The 22,380-nt window shown below is 46.4% G+C and overlaps 1 protein-coding gene and 1 pseudogene across 1 annotated transcript in view; one reads left to right on the forward strand and one right to left on the reverse strand.

The window, feature by feature from the left end:
* LOC140460903 (uncharacterized) overlaps window positions 1–22,380 on the forward strand; it is a 261,829-nt gene that overhangs the window by 49,474 nt on the left and 189,975 nt on the right. The gene's annotated exons all lie outside the window — the stretch shown is intronic.
* Window positions 446–22,380, reverse strand: part of LOC140460049 (uncharacterized) — a 95,986-nt pseudogene continuing 74,051 nt past the window's right edge.

Below are 22,380 nucleotides of genomic sequence, written 5' to 3' on the forward strand. Positions count from 1 at the left end.
GTTGCATGACGCTGTGATCTTTTGCTATAAAATCTGTGTCTTATGATCCAGCTCGGCAGCTACCTGGTAAAGGAGCAGCGCTTCAAAAGCTAGTGCTTCCAAATAAACCTGTTGGACTTTAACCTAGTGTTGTGTGATTTTTAACTTTGTCCAACACCAGCTCCTCAGTAAATGTTACAATAGCATGATGCAGTGCCTGCACTCTTGAAAAATTTACCACTTCTAACGATACTAGTTACTCATTCACTGACCCTTCTGATACATGACATTGAAAACTTAGTGCAGGAGGCTGAAAGAAATTAGCAGCTTTAAAGCAAAAACCTCTTGGAGCTCAAAGCTTTCAATGAGAGCCTGAGCCCAGCTGTAAGTTCAACTAACCTTTATTGTGACCCAACTTTGTTACGGCTTCAGATCCCTCCCCCCCCCCCCCCCCCGCCCCCCGCAGGAAAAAGGCGTACACAAAGTAGCTTTTTTTCAAAACAGCTCAAGGTCAAAGCGCACTCTACTACGCACTCCCCCCACCTTTCCTTAATATTGCTCACCACCGAGTTGTCCCTTTGTAATTGGATCTTTGGTACAGCCTCAACCCATAGGAAGTATTTCCTCACACAGCAATTTTAACCCATATCCTGTATCCAAGTAAGTTTCTCCCTGCTCATTTGCCAGGATGGGGCAGTGTAGAGTCAACCACATTACTTTGGGTCTGGAGTCACGTGTAGGCCAGATGGGTAAAGGATGCAGCTGGAACAACTGAGTGAATCCTTTCCCACAATGAGAGTGTCCTTCCCTAAAAATAATGTAAGTGAATCAGATGGGGGTTTCTCCAGGCCCATACCCCTGAAAATTGTTTCATCGCTAGATTCGGAACTCCAGATTTCTAACTGAATTCTGATTCCGCAATCTGCAGCGACGGGATTTGAACCCGGGAATCCGCGGAACTCAGTTTATAGTGCAGACAATAATTACACTCAGCCGCCACTCCTTCAATCACCCTGTGACAGCATGTGAACTCGCTGGTGCCTCCGCAGGTGGGAGGAGCGAGTGAAGCCCTTCCTGCACTCAGGGCAAGGGCGTCTCCCTGGTGTGGACCTGCTGGTGCCTCTGCAAGTTGCCCACTTGAATGAATTCCTTCCCACACTCAAGGCAGCTGAAGGGCCTCTCCGCCTCGTGGACCCACTTGTGCTTCAGCAGGTCAGAGGAATTGCTGAAGGTCTTCCCGCACTTGGGGCAGGTGAATGGCCTCTCCCCCGTGTGGACCCGCAGGTGGGTCTGGAGGTTGGAGGAATCGCTGAAGGCCTTCCCACACTCTGGGCAGCTGAAGGGCCTCTCCCCCGTGTGGACCCGCCGGTGGGTCTGGAGGTTGGAAGAATAGCTGAAGGCCTTCCCGCACTCAGGGCAGCTGAAGGGTCTCTCCCCCGTGTGGACCCGCCGGTGCCTCAGCAGAGAGGAGGAATTGCTGAAGTCTTTCCGACATACAGGGCAGCTGAAGGGCCTCTCCCCTGTGTGGACCCGCCGGTGGGTCAGCAAGTGGGAGGTATTGCTGAAGGCCTTTCCGCACTCAGGGCAGCTGCAGGGCCTCTCCCCCGTGTGGACCCGCTGATGCCTCAGCAGGTCGGAGTAATGGCTGAAGGCTTTCCTGCACTCACTGCAGGGGAACGGCCTCTCCCCAGTGTGACTGCGCCGATGAGTCTCCAGAGCAGATGGGAAACGGAAACCTTTCCCGCAGTCATCACACTTCCATCGTTTGTCCAATGGGCAGGATTCCTCGGGTTTCTCCATGGCCAAAGCTCCTACTGCACACAAACGTGTGGAGCCTCTCCCCACCGTGAATCCCTCTATCTAGGCCGTTTCACTGTTTCAGGCTCCACACAATGTGCTGCAACAGTAGGGTCTCTCATCCAGTCTTGATGATGCTGAAAACATACTCCCAACAGAAACCAAAAAGCTTCTCACAAAATCACAGTCAAATATCATTGCAATCCTGATGGATTGAATGAATGTCAGACTTTGATGTCAAAGTGAGGACTGCAGACACTGGAGAGTCAAAACGTGTGGCGCTGGAAAAGCACAGCAGGTCAGGCAGCATCCGAGCAGCAGGGCAGTCAACGCTTCAGGCATCAGCCCTTCATTGCTGATTTTGAATATTGCATCTTCAGCTCTTCAGATGCTCTGTAAAAAGAGATTACAAAAGTCATCACTGTCAGTCCAGGGTAGAAATTCAGAACAAGCAATTCTACTTTCTGCAGAACATTTTTTTCTTTTGTTTTTCCACAAAAAGCTCCATCCCACTCTCTCACTCTCCCCCCTTCTGTTCTCACTCCACTCTAATTCTCCTGAAGGTACTGATCCAGGATCTACCAGAAAAGCAAAAAACATCAAGACTGACATCTCTCTGAATTTTGGATAACTCCACCTGAAAGTTAATATCTTCCACGACATTGGGATACTGCTGAGACTGAGCAGGTCTGATTTTGGGAAGCAAAAAAAAAGTTTGCCAAAATCCCTTCCCTTCAGAGAACCCCCATGAGTTCTCACTGGCCCTCCAAAGGGTAACCCACCCACACCCATTCCTCCCCACCCCCACCCCCCCACTCCCAGTTGCTCTACATTTACCCCTGACTAATGCACCTAACCTGCACATCTCTGGGCACTATAGCTAATTTAGCATGGCCTAACTTGGACAAAGTTAAAAATCACACAACACCAAGTTACAGTCCAACAGGATTTTTTGGAAGGACTAGCATTTGGAGCACTGTGCCTTCATCAGGTGGTTTTGGAGAATAAGATCATAAGACACAAAATTTATGGAAAATCATTACTGTGACCTGCCACTGAAATGATAAATTGAACAAACCTGAATTGTTAAGTCTTTCACCTTTTAGAATGGATTGCAGGTATCATTACAATGTCAATCCCATAAATTCTTGTGTGTCACCTTCTCAAGAGCACTTAAGGTTTTAGAGCAAAAGGTGACATCTCAGCTCAGACAATGTATTAAAGGTGTGAGGTCAGAAACAGCCTGCATCCCAATCTTGAGTCAGACTGTTCTATTTCCAAAGTGGAATTTACAAAACAGTACATGGATCGACTGCCTGCAGACCATACATTTTTTTGAGCAAAATAGAATGGATCTGCAAATACCATTCTGCAAGTTCAAGTTCACCCCCATGGACGTGTGTATGTGCATGATAGAGAAAAAAAGTCTACTTCTGTGCTGTATATTTCTATGTCTGTTTGATAACAGATGCCTCATTTCTGTTGGCGTCAATATTGTTGTAAATCACAGCTGGGTACTAATAGTTAGATGTAAGGGAGACAAAATTCCTCAAGTCGGGCACCAGAAGAATCCTGAGAGAGCCCTATTTCTGGTTTACTTCCTCATGAACAAAACATTAAGCATGATCACCTATTTATTTCTAATTTTGTTTCATTTTTCTTGTTTTATTCGTTGCTATGACTACACTCTGTCTAGATGGTTGACAGGCTGGGAGATTGTGGGTTGGGTCTTGTTTTACTGTTCCAAAAGGTGTAAAAGAGGGGGGGGGGGGGGGCAAAGCTTGAGCAGAAATCTAGCAGAGCTGAGAACAGACAGACATCCAGATGCCTTTAAATGTTGTAATTGCACCAGTCTCCACCACTTCCTCTGGCAGTTCGTTCCATACATGCAACACCCTCTGTGTGAAAAGGTTGCCTCTCAGGTCCCTTTTAAATCATTGTCCTCTTACCTCAAACATATGCCTTCTAGTTTTGGGCTCCTCTACCCTGGGGAAAACACCTTGGGTATTCACCCTATTCATGCCCCTGACAAACATCTGTGAGATCACCCCTCAGCCTCTGATGCTCCAGGGAAAATATCCCTGGCCTATTCAGCCTCTCCCAGTAGTTCAAACTCTCCAAATCTGGAAAAAGCCTTATAAACCTTTTCTGATGCCGTTCAAAGTTTCACATCTTTCCTGTTGCAGGGAGACCAGAACAGAATGCAGTAGTCCAAAAGTGGCCTAACCAATGTCCTGTACAGCCACAACATGACCTCCCAACTTCTTTACTCAATGTTGTGATACGAAATGCCTTCTTCACTATCCTGTCTACCTGAGACTCCACTTTCAAGGAAATATGAACCTGCACTCCACAGTCTCTGGTCAGTCCTGCCTGGATTGACTCATTTCTCTAAATTAAACTACATCTGCCAATCCATGACCCATCGATCCATTATAATTAATAGTGAACTCTTTTTCCTCTCTTATTCCCTCGAAGCTGAAAATCTCCATCCCACACACTCTCCCTCCATTCTCACTTTAGTAAACCTAATCCCTGCTGCACCTCATCCTGAAGGGCCTGGCTCATGCTGATTAACAGGCCCACACTCAGGGGAGATCTAATTGAAACATAAAGAATACTGAATGGCCTGGACAGAATGGATGTTGTGAAGATGTTTCCATTGGGAGGACAGACTAGGACCTGAGGGCACAGCTTTAAAGTAGAGTAAAGGGAAGACCTTTTAGAATGGAGATAAGAAGAAACTCCTTCAGCCAGAGACTGGTGAATCTATGGAATTCTTTGCCACAGAAGGCTGTGGAGGCCAGGTCACAAGATATTTAAGACTGAAATAGATCGGTTCTTAAGTATCAAGGGGACTGAGGGTTACGGGGAGAAAGTGGGAGAATGGGGTTGAGAAACCTATCAGTCGTGGTTCAATGATATGCTCAGACCTAATGGGCTAAGTGGCCTAATTTCTGCTCCTGTGTCTTATGGTCTATTGCTGTCCTGGACACAGTGAGAGAATTGGGAGTTGTCGTCGGCCATTTGGTCTTTGGAGCCTGCACCAGCATTGAGCAGATGAATATGAAGGAACTGGATATGAATATCCCTACATCTAGTTGATTAGGCTGGGACTTTTTCACTGGAGCACAGGAGGTTGAGAGGTGACCTTGTAGAGGTTTATAAAACCATGAGGGTGGTAGATGAGGTGAACGGCAGGTGTCCTTTCCGACAGGTGGGGGCTTCAAGATTCATGAGCAAATTATGAAGGAGAGATGAGAAAAATTTTTAAAAGACTTGAGTCGCACCTTTTTTCTTTTGAGAGAGTGGTTTGTGTGTGGGATGAATGTCCAGAGGAAGTGGTGGATGCAGGTACAGTTACAAAGTTTAAAAGACATTTGGATAGGTACATGAATAGGAAAGGTTCAGAGGGATATGGGGCAAACACAGACAGGTGGGATTCCTTTAGTTTGAGAACACAGTCAGCATGATCTATTTGGACTGAAGGATCTGTTTCTGTGCTGTATGACTCTGTAACTGTTCTATACTGGTCTTAAAAAGGATTTTCTTGCCTTCCGCTATAAACATCCCCTTCTTTCTTGTTCAAAAATCAAATTAACTCAGCCTTGAGTTAATGACACCCCAACTGCAGGAAGACATCCCCACTTCTGAACTCAATTCCTCTTAGTAATATACCACTTGCCTTGCTGAATGCTGCAAACCAAACTGCAAAATGGAGGAACAGCATCCCAACATTGAGTTCTCCAATTTCAAGTAACCACCTTTCCCATCCCCATCCCCTCTCCCACTCTGCCACCAACCAGATTCCTTCCTCCCATTGACCATCTGACTGACAACTGGCAGTGAATGGTGTAGAAGGACGCTGAGGCTCCTTTGTAAATCCACACATCATTCCTGATGAAGGGCTCTTGTTCCTCGGATTCTGCCTGACCTGCTGTGCTTTTCCAGTGCCACACTTTCTGGCTCTGATCTCCAGCATCTGCAGTTCTCACTTTCTCCACATCCCAATAGATCACCATTTAAACAATACACCTCCTTTCTACATTTTTCACAGCAAAGGCTATAACTTCACATTGTGGTACTGTATTTGCCATGTGTTTGCCAATTGTGGCCTTCTCTACAATCAGGGAGACCAAGTGTAAACTTGGGGAACACTTCACAGAGCACTGCAGCCGAGTCCGCAGAGGCCAACCGGACCTCCCAGTCACCACCTATTTTAATTCCCCTTCCCGTTTCCTTTCTGACATGATCATCTTTGGCCTCCTCCATTGCCATAACAAACCAAACTGCAAAATGGAGGAACACCATCCCAACATTGAGTTTTCCAATTTCAAGTAACCACCTTTCCCATTCCCATTCCCATCCCCATCCCCTCTCCCACTCTGCCACCAACCAGATTCCTTCCTCCCATTGACCAACCAGGTGTTCACCTATCCCCACTTCACCACCCTGCCCCCAGCACCCACTTGTTCTGCAGCTCCCCCTGCACCCATGCCCAGTCCTGAAGAACGTTTACACCCGAAACATCGACTGTCCACCTCCTGACGCTGCCTGGCTTGCTGTGTTCTTACAGCGTCCTGCCTGTCAATTTTGCCAATCCAGACACAGATGTGAACCAACATTTCGAGTCTGTCCCCTCCTTTCCTGTCAGTTGCTACAAGTCAACAATTTATAGAATCCCTGCAGGGTGGAAAGAGGCCTTTCGGCTCAACAAGTCCATACCAACCCTCCAAAGAGCAACTCACCAGACCCCATTGCCTTACTCTATTAGTCTACATTTACCCTGACTAATGCACCTAACCTACACATCCCTGATGACTATGGGCAATATAGCATGGCCAGTTCACCTAATCTCTCCGTTTTTGGATTGTGGGAGGACACCAGAGACCCACTTCCTCCAGACCAAAGGGGTAGCCATGGGCACACGTATGGGCCCCAGCTATGCCTGTCTCTTTGTTGGCTACGTAGAGCAGTTGATCTTCCATAATTACACCGGCAGCACTCCCTACCTCTTCCTCCGCTACATTGATGACTGCATTGGTGCCACCTCGTGCTCCCGCGAGGAGGTTCAGCAATTCATCAACTTCACCAACACATTCCACCCTGACCTTAAATTTACCTGGACCATCTCTGACACCTCCCTCCCCTTCCTGGACCTCTCCATCTCCATTAATGACGACCGACTTGACACTGACATTTTTTACAAACCCACCGACTCCCACAGCTACCTGGATTACACCTCTTCTCACTCTACCTCTTGCAAAAACGCCATCTCGTATTCCCAATTCCTCCGCCGGATCTGCTCCCAGGAAGACCAGTTCCACTACAGAACACACCAGATGGCCTCCTTCTTTAGAGACCGCAATTTCCCTTCCCACGTGGTTAAAGATGCCCTCCACCGCACCTCGTCTACGGCCCGCACCTCAGACCCCACCCCTCCAACCGTAACAAGGACAGAACACCCTTGGTGCTCACCTTCCACCCTACAAACCTTCGCATAAACCAAATCATCCGCCGGCATTTCCGCCACCTCCAAACAGACCCCACCACCAGGGATATATTTCCCTCCCCACCCCTTTCCGCCTTCCGCAAAGACCGTTCCCTCCGTGACTGCCTGGTCAGGTCCACACCCCCCTACAACCCACCTCCCATCCTGGCACTTTCCCCTGCCACCGCAGGAACTGTAAAACCTGCACCCACACCTCCTTCCTCACCTTTATCCAAGGCCCTAAAGGAGCCTTCCACATTCAAAGTTTTACTTGAACATCCAGTAATATCATTTATTGTATCCGTTGCTCCCGATGCGGTCTCCTCTACATTGGGGAGACTGGGCACCTCCTTGCAGAGCGCTTTAGGGAACATCTCCGGGACACCCGCACCAATCAACCACACTGCCCAGTGGCCCAACATTTCAACTCCCCCTCCCACTCTGCCGAGGACATGGAGGTCCTGGGCCTCCCTCGCCACCAGACGCCTGGAGGAAGGACGCCTAGGAACACTTCAACCCCAGGGCATCAATGTGGACTTCAACAGTTTCCTCATTTCCCCTTCCCCCACCTCACCCCAGTTCCAAACTTCCAGCTCAGCACTGTCCCCATGACTTGTCCGGACTTGTCCGACTTGCCTATATCCTTTTCCACCTATCCACTCCACCCTCTCCTCCCTGACCTATCACCTTCATCCCCTCCCCCACTCACCCATTGTACTCTATGCTACTTTCTCCCCACCCCCCTCTAGTTTATCTCTCCACGCTTCAGGCTCACTGCCTTTATTCCTGATTTCGAAGCTCCTTGGATGCTGCCTGAACTGCTGTGCTCTTCCAGCACCACTAATCCAGCACTAGGAGGAAACCCACACCCATTAATTTAAGAATGAAAAATAAATGGAAAAACGGGAGTTGGAAGAGAGACTTACGTACTCACAGAAGTTGCAGTCCGAAGTGAAGCACGATCTTCATTGAGAGAAGGAGAAGCAGCAACAGCAACGTCAGAAGCTCATCGTCCAACTTCCGCATTTAGACAATGGGGGCTGTGATTGACGGGAAGTCCAGTCATCTTCCGGTCCTCTTGGCTTCCTATTGGTTCATCAAAAGTAGGTCGCGCGTCTTTTCCGCGGACAGCGAGGAGCATGCGTAGTGCCTTACTGATACTGATCATGCGCAGTATGATCTGTGGAGATGCTGCTGTTACTGACAGTTTTTTAAGTGTCCAAAAGGAGAAAAAGAGGGTCGAGCCACAATTTTTTTTCTCCTTTTGCATTCTGTTTGGCAGCTCAACGTTTTTATTCCTTTTCCTCAGGGTAGTGGGGCGAGTTCAGAACTAGAAGGCATAGGTTTAGGGTGAGAGGGGAAAGATTTATGAGGGACCGAAGGGGCGACTTTTCACACAGAGAGTGGTACGTGTTTGGAATGAGCTGCCGGAGGAAGTCGTGGTAGCTGGTACAATATTTAAAAGGCATCTGGACAGAAGGGTTTAGAGGGACATGGGCCAAAATTGAGATTAGAGTGGTGCTGGAAAAGCACAGCAGTTCAGGCAGCATCCGAGGAGCAGTAAAATCGACGTTTCGGGCAAAAGCACTTCATCAGGAATACAGGCAGGCTGGACAGGGGATGCTGTGGATTGTGGGGGTGAATGGACAGAGAGTGCTGGGGGTGGTTGGGGAAATAGACAGGGGGTGCTGTGGGTGACGTGGGTGAATGGACAAGGGGCACTGTGGGTGGCAGGGGATTGGACAAGGAGCGCTGTTTGTGGCAGAGCAGAATAGACAGGAGACGCTGTGGAGGGCAATGGACTGGGAGAGCTTTGGGTGTCATGGGCAATTGGACAGAGGGTGCTGTGAGTGGTGGGGGGACTAGACAGAGGGCGCTTTGTGTGGCATAGGGAATAGATGGGGGTGCTGTAGGTGGCATGGGGAATGGATGGGGTTGCAGTGGGTGCCAGCAGGAATGGCCAGGGGGCACTGTGGGTGGCATTGTGGAATGGACAGGGAGTGCTGTGTGTGGCGGGGGAGGGGAAGAGACGGGGGCAGTGCGGGTGACAGGCTTGAATGGACAGGAGGTGCTGTCACAGGGTGGCAGGGTGTGGATTAAGGGACCTAAAGGGCAACCTTTTAATGCAGATGGTTGTGTAGGTGTAGAACAAGCTGCCAGAGGAAGTTGTGGAGTTGGGTACAATTACAACTTTTAAAAGGATGAATAATTTGGATTGAGAGGGATCTGGGCCAAATGCTGGAAATTCGGATTGGGTCAGATTTGGACAATTGGTCAGTGTGGATGTGTTGAACCGAAGGGTCTGTTTCCATGCAGTGTCACTCTATAAGTTGATAATTTTTACTGAAAATCGTCCTGCTGGAATTTTTTTTAGTGCACCCAGTCTCAGGAGATTTGTGGTGGGTAAAAGTGGTGCAACTCCCCAGTCCCAGAAATTTTGGAAAATATAAAGGGGTTATTAAAAATACTTTAACTTTGGGAACACTAGGTCTTGTGGAAGCAGTGTATTTGTCAAATATTTTCATCTGTCCATCTTCTACAACGCACAAGTCAGCAATGTAGTGGAATACTCTCCCATCAGCTTGGATGGATGCAGCTTCAACAGTTTTCAAGAAAAGACTTGATATGATCTCGGACAAAATAACCTGCTCGATTGGTGCGATGTTCCACTCCCTCTGCCCCACTGTTCAGAAGCAGAAGTGTGTACTATCTACAAGATGCACTGCAGAAATTCACCAAAGATCTTTAGAAAATAGCTTCCAAACCAACAATTACTTCCATCTAGAAAGACCAGGACAACAGATACTTGGGAACACAATCTCTTGAAAGTACCCCTCCAAGCCACTCACCATCTTGACTTGGAAACGTATCACTATTGTTTGTGTTGCTGGGTGTAAATCCTGGAATTCCCTTCGTAAGGGCATTGTGGGTCATCATACAACATGTGGACCACAACGGTTCAAGAAGGCAGCCCACCACCATCACAAGGGGAACAAAATGCTGCCCATCCAGCAACTCCCATCTACCACGAGTAACTTTTAATACATTGTTGAAACAGATCATTGAATTGTGCAAACTAAAACAAATTAATGTTAAGGAGGGACGGATGGAGGGCATTGATTCGGTCCTTATTTGAGGAGAGATAAGGAGCAATATACTGGCACTGAATTGGAAATAGAATTTAGAGTTAAACACCTATAGTGTTTCATTCAGTGTATACATTTAAAATTGATTAAAGGTTTGCTCCTAATGTGTACTTCAATACCACGTGAATTGTATGAATAAGACGGCATGTGTGACACTTCACTTCACCTCATTACTGACGGCTATATCTCCCACAATCTCATGCACTGCAGAAACCGCACTATCAGTCATGGGCAGTGTGCATGTGTGAGATCAGAATGGGGTCCGCCCCACATCATTCTGATGGACAGCAGACCAATCTTTGGTCCTGATGAAGGGCTTCTGCCCAAAATGTCGATTTTCCTGCTCCTCGGAAGCTGCCTGATCTGCTATGCTTTTCCAGCACCACTGTAACGTAGACTCTGATCTCCAGCATCTACAGTCCTCACTTTCGCCTTTGCCAACCTTTGGGAAACCCTGAAGAACTGGAAAGAGCCCCCTGCCCCCAATCCCCTTCCATTGAGTGAATACAGAAGTTGGGCCATGAGCTTCGGAAGCTGCTGCTGCTCCTCTCTGTCTGAATGAAGATTGAGCTTCACCCCAAACTCCAACTTCCAGTAACATAGATACAAGAATATTGGATCTCCATGAGAAACAGCACTGGTCAGGGGTCAGATTCCCTCTGAGAGTTCTTTGTGAGAGCTTTTTGACTTGATTTATTGCCATATGTCCCACATTAAGTTGGTGGAGTTGTGGGTAGTGTGGAGGGCTGTTCTAGTTTGCAATTAGACATTGACAAGATGCAGAACTGGGCTGATAAGTGGCAGATGGAGTTCAATGTGGAAAAGTGTGAAGTTATTCATTTTGGAAGGTCGTATTTGAATGCAGAATACAGGGTTAAAGGCAAAGATTCTTGGCAGTGGAGAGGGACAGAGAGATCTTGGGGTCCATGTCCACTGATCCCTCAAAGTTGCCATGCAAATAATAGGGTTGTTAAGAAGGCATATGGTATGTTGGCTTTCATTAGCAGGAGGACTTTGTGTAAGTGCTGTGAGGCTATTCTGCAGCTCTGTAGAATCCTGTATAGACCACACTTACAATGTTGTGTTCAGTTCTGGTTTGCTCATTGTCGGAAAGATCTGGAAGTTTAGAGAGAATGCAGAGGAGATTTACCAGGATGCTGCCTACACTGGAGGGCATGTCTTATGAAGAAAGGTTGAGGGAGCTAAAGCTTTTCTCATTGGAGTGAAAAAGGATGAAGGTGACTTGATCGAGGTGTACAAGATGTTGAGAGGCATAGATAGAATGGATAGCCTTGGCAGAAATGTCTATTACAAGAGGGCATAAGTTTAAGGTTATTGGAGGAAGGTTCAGGGGAGATGTCAGAGTAAGTTCTTTACTCAGTGAATGGTGGGCGCATGGAATGCACTGCCAGTGGTGATAGTACAGTCAGATACATTAGGGACATTTAAGCAACTCTTGGATAGGCACGTAGAAGTTAGTACAATGAAGGATATGTAGGTTAGTCTGATCTAAAAAGTAGGATAAAGGGCCGGCACTACATCGAGGGCCAAAGGGCCTGTACTGTGCTGTATTGTTCTAAGTCCTATGTACCTAAGTACAGTCAAAAGTTTTGATTTGTGAGCAGTACAGTCAGATCCTAGCAAACAAGGACATGCAGATCATACTGTGCATAGACGGAGTGAGGAGTTTAGGGTTACGGCTGCACAGAAGGTGCACAAAAGCAAGGTCAACATCAGATTTCAAATTCATGAGTTCCATTCAACAATCTAATAATGACAGGGAAGAAGGTATTCTCAAAACTGTTGGTTCGTGTATTCAAGCTTCTGTCTCTACTGCCTGACAGAAGAGGGTGTAGGAGATCATTCCGGGGGGTGGGAATGATGTTGGCAGCCTTTCCACAATAATGAGAAGTGAAGATGAATTCCATGGATGGAAGGTTGGCTTCCAGGATGGACGGTACTGTGCACACAACCTTCTGTAGTTTCTTCTGGTCCTGGGCAGAGCGGTTACCGTTGTAGGCCGTGATGCAACCAGATACAATGCTTTCTATGGTGTATCTGTAAATGTTGGTGAAGATCCTTATGGACATGCTGAATTTCTTTAGCCTCATGTGGAAGAAAATGCATTGCTGTGCCTTCTTGACCGTTGCATGGGTAGGTTTGGATATTCAGCCACTCCTTTCTCATTCTTACTAACTCCTTCACTTGAAGTAGTCACACAGTCAGTTTCATACCTTGTGCTAATATCTTTTGAAGGACTTCTTCAGAAGGTTGAAATATTACAAGCGGCAAAGAGAATGTACATACATAATATGAAATCTTTAAACTTATAGAGTCATAGAGATGTACAGCATGGAAACTGACCCTTCGGTCTAACTCGTCCATGCCGACCAAATATCCCAACCCAATCTAGCTCCACCTGCTAGCACCCAGCCCATATCCCTCCAAACCCTTCCAATTCATATACCCATCCAAATGCCTCCAATGTTGCAATTGTACCAGCTTCCACCACTTCCTCTGGCAGCTCATTCCATACACGTACCACCCTCCTAGTGTGAAAAAGCTACCCCTTAGGTCTCTATTATATCTTTCCCCTCTCACCCTAAGCCTATGCCCTCTAGTTTTGGACTCCACGACCCCAGGGAAAAGAATTTGTCTATTTACCCTATCCATGCCCTTCATAATTTTGTAAACCTCTATAAGGTCACCCCTCAGTCTCCAACTCTCCAGGGTAAACAGCCCCAGCCTGTTCAGCCTCTCCCTATAGTTCAAATCCTCCAACCCTGGCAACATCCTTGTAAATCTTTTCTGAACTATTTCAAGCTTCATAACATCCTCCCAATAGGAAGGAGACCAGAATTGCAAGCAATATTCCAAAAGTGGCCTAACCAATGTCCTGTACAGCTGCAATATGACTTCCAAAACTTGATGACATTCTAATGAACAGAACAGCTTACTTAGGATAAAATGGGTAAACTCAACAGGAATTATGAAGAATATTTAGAGATGCATGGTAAAACAGGACTGAGTCTGCATGGCTTTGACAAGAAGAGGACATGTCTGACAAATCTGTTTGAGTTCTTTGAGCAGGTAATAAGTCCGTTAAACAAAGGGAGAGTCAGTGGACGTGAGCGATATGGATTTCCAGAAGGCCTTTGACAAGGTGCTGTGCAGGTGGCTGTGAAATAAGAGTTCCTGGTGTGGGGGGCAAGGTACTGGCATGGATAGAGGATTGGCTGACTGGCAGTTGGCAGAGAGTTGGCATAAAGGGTCTTTTTCAGCATGGGACAGGTGGAGTCCATGCTGGGAATGCTTGGACAGGCCAGGAGAATGGGCAGATGGAATACAATGTGGTAAAGTCTGAGGTTATGCAGTTTGGTAGCAATACCAAAAGCAGAGACTATTTTCAAAATGGGAAAGGCTTTGGAAATGGAAAACACAAAGGGACTTGGGAGTCACAAGTCAGAATTCTCAGAGGGAGGATTGTTCCATTCCTGGTCGGGGTGGTGGGGGGGCGAATGGGGATGAAAAGGATGCTGTCATTCATGGGGCTGGGGGTGAGGAAGAATCATCCCATGGACATGGGAAGAGGAGAATTCTACAGTTCAGACAGGGAGGGTTGTTTCATTCATGGCGGATGTGGGTAGGAGAGAACTTTACCATTGACTGTTGGAAGGATTGTACCATTCGGAGACGGGAGAATTGCACCCAACATGGGTGAGAGAGAGGATTGCATCATTCATGGGGAGGGGTGGAAAGGATTGGAGGATTGTACCATTTGGGGTGGGGTGGGGGAGCGTGCAGAGGGGAAGGAGAGGATTGTACCATTCACAGAGAATTATTTATTTTTATTTTCCAGAATTTCCAGGATACAGGACATGTGCCAATTTCATCCATCACAAATCTCCTGAACCTGAGTGCACTAAAACAAACCAACAGGAAGATTATCAGTAAAAAGGTCTGGTTTCGGTCATAGAGTGAGAGACATAGTCACACTGCACAGAAACAGACCCTTTGGTTCAACTCATCCATGCTGACCAGATGTCCCAAACTGACCCAGTCCCAAGTTCCAGCATTTGGCCCAAATCCCTCTACACTCAGACTATTCATCCAGACACCTTATAAACATTGTAATTGTACCAACCACCACCACTTCGTCTGGCAGCTCATCCCATACAAGCAGCACCCTCTGTGTGAAAACGTTGCCCTTTCGGTCCTTTGTTAATCTTTCCCCCTCTCACCTTAAACCTATGCCTACTAGTTTTTGACTCCCCCATCCTGGGGAATAAGACCTTGGCTATTTGTCCTATCTGTGATGCTCATGATTTTATAAACCTCTAATAACGTTACTACTCAAACTATGACACCCCAGCGTCTCTCTCTCTATAACTCAAAACCACAAGTCCCAGCAACATCCCTGTAAATCTTACTGCTTCACCATTCAAACATGACTGATATGCTCCTCACCCCCATTTTCCTGCCTTCTCCCCATAACTTTTCAACTCATTATCAATTAAAAATCTATTTTACACCTCTTCAAATTTACTCACTGTCCCAGCATCCACCACTTTGGGGGAGCGAATTCCACCGATTCACAACCCTTTGGGAGAAGTAGTTTCCCCAAGACTCTGTTTTAAATTTGCTCCCCCTTATCCTAAGTCTGTGACTTCTCATCCTAGAATGCCTCACAAGAGCAAGCACCCATTCCATGTCTACTTTATCCATATCTTTTATCATCTTGAATATCTAAATTTGATCTGCTCTCATTCTTCTAAATTCTTAAAAGTATAGGTCTAAACTGTTCAATTACTCTTCAATCGACAACCCCCTCATCTGTGGGATCAATCTAGTGGACCTCCTGTGAACTATCTCACTACATCTTTTCTGAAATAAGGGGTTTAGAACTGGACAAATCCTTCAGGTGTGGTCTCAGCAATGCCATGTACAAAATGCATGACCTCACACTTATCCACCAAACTCCATCTGCCAAATTTTGGCTCACTCTTTGAACCTATCTATATCTAGTTGTAAGGTTCTTATTTCCTCATTGCAATTTACCATTCTGCCTATTTTTCTGTCATCTGCAAATTAAGCTGTCGTGCCTTTTATCCCTGTATCCAAGTCGCTAATGTAGATTGTAAATAGTTGGGCTCCAAGGACCCAACCCTGTGGCACCTCAACAGTTACATCTTGCCATCCAGAAAAAAAAGCCATCGATTCAGACTGTCTGTCTCCTGCCCATCAGCTAGTCACCTATCCAAGCTGATAAATCACCCCTAATCCTATATGATCCCACCTGTGAATTGACCTTTTGAGTGGCACTTTCACAAATGCTTCTGGAAGGCCAGATATATTACATCTACAGGATCCCCATTATCCACTTTGCTTGTTATATCTTTGAAGATTTGCCCTTCAGAAAACCATGCTGACTCTGATGGATGGAGCTTTGAATTTCCAAACGTCCTGATATTGCTTCCTTTATAATTGATTATACTAACACCTTCCCAATATCAGATACTATACTAACTGGTCTGCAATTTCCTATATATTGCCTCCCTCCCTTTTTAATTACAGATGTTACATTAGCATTTTTCCAATCAACTGGAAACATAAGATCATAAGATATAGGAGCAGAAATCAGGCCATTCAGCCTATCGAATCTGCTCCACCATTCAGCCATGGATGATAAGTTTCTCAACTCCATTCTCCCGCTTTCTCTCCATAACCTTTGTTCACATTGTCAATCAAGAATCAATCTATCTCAGTCTTAAAGGCACTCAATTAATCTTTCTCATGTCCAGGGAATTTTGGAATATTGTAACTAATGTTTCTGCTATTTCCGCCATTACTTCCTTTAGTACCCTAAATGTAAGCCATCAGGCCCAGTGAACTTGTCTGCCCTTAATCCTCATGGTGCACCTATCGACATTGATTGTTTATGTGCTACGCTTTCTATGGCCTCTGACTTGGCCATTCCAATATGAATGGTACTGCTGTCCTCCAAGGTGAAAACTGAGGAAAAGTATTAATTTAGAAGCTCTGCCATTTCAGTATTCCCCCGATTAACTCACCGGTTTCATCTTCCAAGGGACCGACATTTACTCTGTTCCCTTTAGCGTACGACTAGAAGCGTTTGCTTTTCTTTTTGATATTTTGTAATTTACCTTACCTACTTTTATTCATTTTATTAGTATCCCATTGTTTATGTCTGAAAGTTTCCCAATGTGTCAGTTTTCCAGAGATCTGGAATACCATTTCTGAACAGGCTGAAAATTGAAAACATACTTTGTTCAAACTGAAAATAAACCCACCTGTCAGGTAGCTGGGGGTGGGCAAAACTATTACCCTGCCCCCATTTTTTTCGAATTCTTGGAGAACTACTCTAACCACGCCCCTTCAGCTGGTGATGACGCACCCCTCAGTCTCACTCCCAAATACGTGATCTGGCGCATGCGTAGTGCCGGGGTGCTAGACTCTGAAACCAAAAAAAGAGAAAATGCTGGAAAATCTCAGCAACTCTGGCAGCATCTGTAAGGAGGTAAAAACAATAACTGCAGATGCCGGAAACCAAATTCTGGATTAGTGGTGCTGGAAGAGCACAGCAGTTCAGGCAGCATCCAACGAGCAGCGAAATCGACGTTTCGGGCAAAAGCCCTTCATCAGGAATAAAGGCAGTGAGCCTGAAGCGTGGAGATATAAGCTAGAGGAGGGTGGGGGTGGGGAGAGAGTAGCATAGAGTACAATGGGTGAATGGGGGAGAGGATGAAGGTGATAGGTCAGGGAGGGGAGGGTGGAGTGGATAGGTGGAAAAGGAGATAGGCTGGTAGAACAAGTCATGGGGACAGTTACTGAGCTGGAAGTTTAGAACTAGGGTGAGGTGGGGGAAGGGGAAATGAGGAAACTGTTGAAGTCCACATTGATGCCCTGGGGTTGAAGTGTTCCGAGGCGGAAGATGAGGCGTTCTTCCTCCAGGCGTCTGGTGGTGAGGGAGCGGCGGTGAAGGAGGCCCAGGACCTCCATGTCCTCGGCAGAGTGGGAGGGGGAGTTGAAATGTTGGGCCACGGGGCGGTTTGGTTGATTGGTGCGGGTCGATTTTGCTGCTGGTTGGATGCTGCCTGAACTGCTGTGCTCTTCCAGCACCACTAATCCAGCATCTGTAAGGAGCCTTTGGAGGGTCAGTTAGACTCGAAACGTCAGCTCTTTTCTCTCCTTACAGATGCTGCCAGACTTACAATGTTACTGTGGGAGAGGGATGGCGCCGGCGGCTGAAGGAACAAGAACAGGAGCCGCTGGAAAAGCTGAGCAGGTCCGGCAGCTCGTGTCGGGAGAAATGTGAGGACGGGTTTCGGGTCCCGGTGATCCTCCTTCAGAACAGGACCAGGTTTCAGAAACATCCCGGGGAGGTCGCCAGGCCCGAGCGCCAAGACCTGGCTCCTGCCCCCGGGGAGAGGAGACAGTGAGACAGGGTAGGATTGGGAACCGCGGGAGGAGGGAGACTGGGGAGTTTATAAACTCCTAGGGGGAGGCCTGAGGCCTCCAATAGAAGCCCCACAGGCCCCAGTGTTTACTTCACCGGCGAAGGAGCTCTCGGGTTGCCCGGGCAACCGGCCGCCATCTTTGTGAGGGTCAGGCGCATGTTGTCTTGGGGAGGGCGGCCATCTTGGTAAAGGCACCATATTCGGTCATTTCCGGGAGAGAATTCCAACCTCGTGGCAGCCTTTGTGTCAACTAGAATTTCCTCATTTCACTTTGAGAGACCTGGCGCTGAGCTTGGGCTGTGTGCCCTTAACCCAGGAAAAGGGAGGGAGAGAGAGAGATCCTGAAAAACACGTAGGCGGGCTGTGAATTTGAATTGAATGTGATAATTTGTGGCGCTGGAACAGAAAGTGGTGATCGCAGCGACCTGGAGAGTATTGACGTGTTGATGTTGTTTTCAGTTTGTAGACTGGTGAAAAGAGAGAACACCAGGAGTGCAGGAAAGACAGGAGGAAGTGCATTTGAATTTCAATGCAGGAGGAGGGATAATGTGTAGGATTGAAATTTAATACTTCCAGCTAGTAGATAAGAAAAGTGTTCCACGGAAAGTAGAACTGTCCCCTGAGCTTTTAATCTTGTCCTCACGGTGACCTCTTTTGTACATTTCGTTTAGTGGGTGTCACAAGTTTCAGATGGGAAACTCAAGACAAACATCATAAGAGTACAGCAGGGAAACAGACCATTCAGTCCAACCCATCCATGCCAATCCAGATCGAGTCCCACTTGCCAGGACCCGGCCCATATTCATATACCCATCCAGATGCCTCTTAAGTGTTGTAATTTCACCAGCCATCACTACTTCCTCAGAAGCTCATTCCATACATGCAACACCCTCTGCATGAAAAAGTTGCCCCTTGGGACTCTTATATATCTTTCCCCTCTCACCCTAAACACATGCCTTCACATCAGGGAAAAGACTTTGTCTCTTTATCCTATCTTTCCCCCTCATGATTTTGTAAACCTCTATACGGTTTATACAGACTCCGATTCTCCAAGAAAACAACACCAATCTGTTAATCTTCTCCCTGTGGCTCAAATCCTCCAACCCTAGCAACATCCTTCTGATAGGAAAGAGACTAGAATTGTATGCAATATTCCGAAAGTGGCCTAACCAAAGTCCTGTACAGCCACAACATGTCCTCCCAACTCCTGTACTCAATACCAATAAAGGAAAGAATACCAAATGCCGCCTTCACTATCATAACTAGCCATGAAACGACACAACCAGCTATCCTTCGTAGCCACACATACAGATGACAAGCAACATGAATTTGACTGGGACAACACTACCATTATAGGGCAAGCCAAACAGAGAACAGCCAGGGAATTCCTAGAGGCATGGAACTCATCCACAGACTCTATCAACAAACATATCGACCTGGACCCAATATACCAGCCACTACAGCGGACAGCTGGAACTGACAACCGGAAGCGGCAGAGACAGGCCACTATAAATGCCGGAGGAAACAGCACAGAAGCGCTTCACAGGAGGCTCCCAAGCACTGAGGATGTCACCTAGACAGGGGATGAAACGTTTGCAAGACAAATTCCCAGCTCGGCGAACAGAACCACAACTATCATAACTACAAGTGACTCTACTTCAAAGGAGCTATGAACCTGCACTCCAAGGTCTGGTTGTTCAGTAACACTCCCCAGGACCTTCCCGTTAAGTGTGTAAGTCCTGCTACGATCAGCCCAAAATTTGACAATTGGATGACTTATCTGAGTCCATACTCTGGAGTTTGAACTACCAGGTGCTGGGGATTTGTAAACTTTTAATCCCATCAATTTCCCCAACACTATTTCCCCACAACTACTCAGTTCTGCTCTCAATGGACCATGTGTTTCCCAACATTTTAGAGATATTACTTGCGCCCTCCTTTGTGATGATAGAAGCAACGTATGTGGTTAGCTGGTCTGCCATCTCTTCGTTCCATGTGAGAACTTTGCCTGTTCTCATTGTAATTATTTTCACTAATCCTTTTATTTGTCTTCACATACCCCATTTTCCCCTTTTAATCAATCCTTTTGCTGAAACGTGGACTGCTCCCAGTCTTCAGGTCTGCTGCTTTATTTTTAGCCAATTTGTATGCCCCTTCTTTGGATCCAGTACTATCCATCATGTCCCTTGTTAGCCATGGCTGGGCCACCTTTTGTGTTTATTTTTCAGGCAGGATGGAACAACTATTGCAGTTCCTCCAGGTGCTTTTTAAATGTTTTTCATTTCTTTCAATAATGTTCCCTCATTTGTTGCAGCTCTGCCATTGTAATTTTCTAGCTTTAGACTTAAGTCCCCAGTATCAGAATCAACTCTGTTCCTCTCCACCTTAATGGAAAGTTCTCTCAATCAGTTCTTCACTCTTCTGCAAGGGGCCTCTCACAGCTATATTGCAAATTATTCCCTTCTCGTGAAGGAATTAACATTTTGGAATTAAATTACCATTGCCCAACAGAACCACAGCCACTTTTGGAATGTTGCATGTAATTCTGGTCTCCCTCCTATTGGAAAGATGTTGTGAAACTTGAAAGGATTCAGAAAAGATGTACAAGAATATTGCCAGGGTTGGGAGATTTGAGCTATAGGGAGAGGTTGAATAGGTTAGGGCTGTTTTCCCTGGAGCGTGGGAGGCTGAGGGGTGACCTCATAGATGTTTATAAAATCATGAGGGGCATGGATAAGGTAAATAGACCATCTCTTTTCCTGGGGATGGGGGAGTCCAGAATGAGAGGGTAATTGGTTCACCATTGGGGGATTGCGGGAGGTGGGGGAGAGGGGGGAGAGGTGAGATTAAAAGGGACCAAAAGGGCAACTTTTTCATTGAGGGTGGTGCGTGAAAGGAATGAGCTGTCAGAGGAAGTGATGCGGGCTGGTACAATTACAACAAGGGTTTAAAGGGTTGTTGGCTAAGGTGCTGGCAAATGGGACTAGATTGATGTAGGCTATCTTTTCTGTACGGACGAGTTGGTCTGAAGGGTCTGTTTCTGAGCTGTATACCTCCATGACCCTGGCTTTCCAACAATGCTTTCCATGTCTGTATGTTTAGTTTCTCTCTCGAGTGTTGGTGTTAACGCCTTGATGTCTCTCCTCCTCCACACCCACCCTTTTTTCTCCTGAGGATGTTAACAATTTCATGTCTGGTTGTTCATCAAGAAGCTGGTTCACCCTGAATTGACACACCCTTTTGTTTTTGCTTCCCAAAATCAGACCTGCTCACTCTCAGCAGTACCCTAGTGTTGTGAAAGATATTATCTGTCGGATGGGGTTATCCAAAATTCAGAGAGAAGTCAGTTTTGACGTTTTTGCTTTTCTGTCCCTGTGAGATCCTAAATCAGCACCTTCAGGAGAATTAGTTCGAGCAAAGTTAGAACACAGGGAGCGGGAGAGCAGGATGGTGCTTTCCTTCATCTGTTGATTTTTAAACTTCAGTTTTCAGATCAAATACTCTGTAAAAAGAGACTACAAAAGTCATCATTGTCACTGAGAAGGTCTATAGCCTTAAAACTGGTCTTTAAACATTTAGACTAAATGTAATGCTGAATTATAGAACACATTTATTACACTAGAAAATAGACAGACAGCAAGGCTCAGAAAAGGGGGGCATCTTAAAGAATGTAAAAGATAGGGACACCTGGGCTTACCAAGTGATAACAGGATGCTGTAAGACAATTAAGAAGGTTTGCCTTAGCATCGGTGAATCTGTATGAACAGGACACCAAGTGATAACATTCACAGCCATTCCCTTGTGAAATTAATGACAGTTTTTGATTCTGACCCTGAAACGAAACTCGGTACTATCAAAAACTTAGTAATTAACACTCAGTTGCTGTCAATTATAATGGATTCGTATACCTTTTGCAAGCAGGGCAGTCACAGAGAAAATAAATCTTTGCTGTTACAAAACCCTGACTTGAGAGCACATTGTTAAAGTTTGAGCATTGCAATTTTTGAAATTTTGTGGTTCTGAGCGAAATCACATTTCGAGAAACAGAATGTGGGAATTTAGACAGAGTTTATATTTGCACATCGGCGATATGTCTGCACAATAGCGGTGAAGATCTTTTGGCGACATTGTCGAACGCGCATGCGGGTGCGGTCTGTGGGTCGTTGGTCTAGTGGGATGATTCTCACTAATTCTACGCCGACTTGCGAGAGGTCCCGGGTTCAAATTCCGGACAAGCCCGAGTTTCTTGACTTGCGCCACAAATGCCCGATCAATTTTCTCGAGAAGCACCTTCGTTAAAAGAGGTTGGGCTGTCTGACGTACAGATTGGGGAAGTGAAATGATTACAGATCGCGTTGAACAAGTTGACGTGAAAATGGTGCCAAATGTCAGCAATGAAGGTAGATTGGGGAAAAAAGGGCTCGTCCGGGATTTCTCACAAATTCCCCCAACCGAACACCCGAAGCGAGAATCATACCCCTGAACCAAC

The sequence above is a fragment of the Chiloscyllium punctatum genome, chromosome 36, assembly GCF_047496795.1.
Source record: "Chiloscyllium punctatum isolate Juve2018m chromosome 36, sChiPun1.3, whole genome shotgun sequence".
NCBI classification, from domain to species: domain Eukaryota; kingdom Metazoa; phylum Chordata; class Chondrichthyes; order Orectolobiformes; family Hemiscylliidae; genus Chiloscyllium; species Chiloscyllium punctatum.